Below are 4,251 nucleotides of genomic sequence, written 5' to 3' on the forward strand. Positions count from 1 at the left end.
ACTTATCCCAAAGGGGGGTTGCAAAATTTTGATATCTCAATGGGGATGGATCATACTCTTGAGCACCTTTTATAAAATTTTGGCCTAATCCCTTTTTATAATATCTCCTCATTTGGGGAGGCTTGGAATTCGGTTATGCAAAGTGGTCAAAGGCTTGCCATTCTACTCTTGGATTTTGAGAAATCTTATGACAGAGTAGATTGGGGTTTTTGGAGGATACCCTTCTATGCTTTGGATTTTCAGATGCTTGGATCAGATGGGTTTCTTCTTTGTGTGAATTATCCCACAAACAAGTGCTTATAAGAGGGACAAAGGAGAGAGACTTGAAATTTCTAGATCAATCCGGTAAGGATGCCCTCTCACCTCGTTTTTATATATATTTGTAACTAACGCAATGGACGTCTTCTTGAGATCTCATGTAGACATTATTGGTCCAAGATTTCCCCCTTATATTGGCAACAAAATCATGATTTACCTACTTACGAGTAGGAGTCAACTTTGAGGATGTTGGTAAAATTTTATATTATAGATTGATCATTTTCCATAGGGGAGTAGGTTACTAAATGGTAAGCATGCATTTTTCAAAGTCAATACTGATAACATGAGGAAATAAACATTTGACTTATTACCACAAGGGAAAAAAAACATTGTTGGGAGTGGAGTGCTCCCCATTTTTCTCAGGGTCCTTCGTAGAGGTGAGGTAGCACTTTTAGCCTCGACCTTAGATTTTTTCTAGCTTCTTGCTAAGTTTATTTTCCCTCTTAGGGTGTTTGGTTTCTCATAGTTTGCATGATTTATTTCTCCCATGAGCTTTGCTCTTGGAGTTTCATTCATACTTAATAGAACTCATTAAAAAAAAAGAAAAACATTATCATGTTCTCAAAGTAACGTCATAATAACCATAATTTATTTCAATATTTGCATATCAATAAAATTTGTTAGTTTCTTTGTAGTTATATTTACTATTGCCAGTTGTTTTATGACCATCATGATTTACATACTTCTAGCATGAGGTCCATGGCTTCTCATTTAATAAGGAAGTAGGACACACATGGCATGGATAAGTATTTAGTGAATCTAATAAGGAAGTGGAACACACATGGCATGGATAAGTATTAATATTAATGAAAACAAGAGGCGCACTGTTTAGGTGTACCAAGCATGGATGTAGAAAAAGCCACATTGTTTATAATCATATGGACACTTCAAATAGTGAAAGTTTGACAAGAAAACTGTGACCGCATGTTAGAATCAGATGAGAAAGGCACTTGGAACGAGTCTAGTAGCTAAACATGCAACATAGACCAATGATATTAAACACATGGAGCAATAAATTGCAATTGTATTGTCCTATTTAATGAATCAACAAGGATATTTGTGGATTAAAGAGCTGATAGATTTGTATGAAAAATATCATTTACATTATGGAATGAAAAGTCAAATACTTTGACCATGAGTTCACCTTTCATTCTTCTTATCATTTGTCAATATTTTATAGCAAGATATGACCTTAATCTTGTTTTATAATAGATTATTCAAATGGTGAAAAGGAATACAATTACTTTACTTTTATGCTCGTCCCTCTTTGGAGCTTACAAGGCAATCAATGTACTAACAATTGCTTCAAAAATTAAATCAAAGCTAGAAACCACAACAAGCACTCAAAATACATGCATGAAGAGAAATAGAGCGTATGCACTAATAAGACCAAGGGTCTAGAGAGTTTAATTAAACCCAAAGATCAACAAAATTTAGCATAAGTGAGTTAGAAGGCAATTGCATATTCTGAACACTTCACGATCCAAAATTTTCAAGATCTCTTTGATTCTCTCTGATGTCAAATTTGAAAATGTTATAAAACCACACTAACTTGTCTTTTTTCTTCTTTAAAATTTCAAGTATGTTACACACCACCATTTTGAAGTGGAGATTCTATTGCACAATTTTATCCACTTTTCTTTTGCACTTTTAGCAATGAGATACCACTACTCCATCTATTGCTCAATTTTCCTAAAATTGTGAAATTAAAAATTAAGACTTATAACAATTGTATTTGTGTTTGTGTGTACACACACATGTGTGCACATGGGTGTGGTGATGGGGGGATGCATGCACATGCACATGTGCATGTGCATGTGCATATCAATGTGCATGCGTGTGTGTGCATGTGCATGTGTTGTGCTCATGTGCACATGCATGCACGCATGTGTGTGGAGTTATGGGCCTCTGCCCATGACTAGAGGTTGGGAGGAGTTGGGAGAGCCCTATCAACATCTAGAGGTTGGGAGGATGTAAGGAGTGGAGGGATGAGAAACAATTCTATAGAGTATAAACACATTGGTAAGGATTGCTTACATGATGTCAATATGGTGGTTTAGCTCAAAGATAGGAGCTACAAGATGATCATCCATTTTGACAAGAACTCACAAGATCATGAAAGTAAGGGTCTTGCATATTGTTGCACTATTAAATAACACTATCATATCTACTCTCCCTAGGATACCATAGATCTTTGATCATTGTTTCTTGGATTGACCACATGGTTATATACTAGATGTCATTTAGACCACTGTGTTTATTCTTAAAAACTAGACAATGGCAGATACATGATCATGTTATTGTATGTTGATGACATGCTTATTGTAGGCTCTAACATGCAGGATATAAATATGCTCGAGGAAGTTGGTAAATATATTTGCAATGAAGGATTTTGGTGCTGCAAAGAAAATCCTCGGCATGAGAATAACAAGAGATAAGAAAAACTGCAAATTGACATTGTCTTAGAGTGAGTACATTGAAAAGGTATTGGAACGCAGAATACAAAATCTTTTTCTACACATTTGGCTAATCATTTCAGCTTATGCAAGGATATGTGTCCCAAGACAACACGATGAGATTGACTTCATGTCAAGGTTCCATATGCATCAAACATTGGTAGCTTGACGTATGCAATGGTATGCACAAGCCTAGATATTGCACATGAAGTGGGAGTTGTGAGCGGATTTATGAACAATCCAAGTAAAGAGCATTGGATGTTGTAAAGTGGATTCTTCCAACATTTCTCTACAAGTATATGTTGATTCAAATATGGCAAGTGATAAAGATGGAAGGAGCACCACCGGGTATGTTTTCACTGTAGGTGGAACAATAGTAAGCTAGGTTTCAAAGTTGCAAAAAGTTGTTGCACTTTCTACAACAGAAGCATAATATGTTGCAGTTACAAAGGCAAGTAAAGAGATGATTTGGTTGTAGAGGTTTATGTGGAGAAACTTGGGAAGAAGCAAGAAAACTGCAGCTTGTATAGTGATAGCCAAAGTGTTATTCATCTCGCAAAGAATTTAACCTTCCATTCAAGAACAAAACATATATAGCTCATGTATCATTTCATCTGATCTGTTTTAGAGGATGGATAGTTGAAGCTAGAAAAGACACACACTAGCCAAAATCCTATAGACATGTTGACTAAGGTGGTAACTAGGGAGAAGTTGAGCTCTTGCTCAATTTGAATTGGTCTTCAAGAAGAAGGAACAACATGAGAGAGAACCAAATCCAAAGAATTTTAGTGAGTGTAGTAACAGTGGAGTTACTATGATCAGTCTCCAAGTGGGAGAATGTTGTATGTGGAGCCTTTTCTTTTTTTAGAGGTTATATTTTGGATGTATTTTTTATGTTATATTTTGGATGTACTTTGGACCCAAACATGTTTATACCCATTCCATGAAGGGGGGCTAGGGTGGGCAATGCCCCCCTTAGGAGGACTGTTCACTGGGGGGTCCCAAGGGGGGCCAACAACATGCATTAGGTGCCTCTTGGCAAAGGTCCGGGGGAAGCACTCCTGAAGCAAAAAATACATGTAAATCGGTGCATGAGTTGTGTGGTTGAAATTGTAAGATAAGGGTATGGATCACCTAGCAGGAGAGCAGTGGATACAATTATTGTATCTTGTATCTTCTCACATTCATGATAATAAAAATGTAGGACTAGTTGTGTCTCTATGGATGCAGCCCCACACTAAGTGAACCACCTATATTGGTGTCTCTCTTTTCTTCCCTTCCGTGTACTTCCTAGATTGTGTATATTACACATTTTGCTTCTCACATTGTTTCTCTATTATTGTGTTGCTCCTAACAATTTTGTGTTATGTCTTTAGGTTGTTGAAATGTGTGTGTGTGTGTTTAGATTAAAAAGTCCCATCAATAATTGAGCCATACAATTACTTCAATCAATTCAATAAAAAGTAAAAACATGGGG

This window comes from Dipteris shenzhenensis, chromosome 20 (genome assembly GCF_047967505.1).
Source record: "Dipteris shenzhenensis isolate YYH24624 ecotype China chromosome 20, Dip_SZ_1.0, whole genome shotgun sequence".
Taxonomy (NCBI): Eukaryota; Viridiplantae; Streptophyta; class Polypodiopsida; order Gleicheniales; family Dipteridaceae; genus Dipteris; species Dipteris shenzhenensis.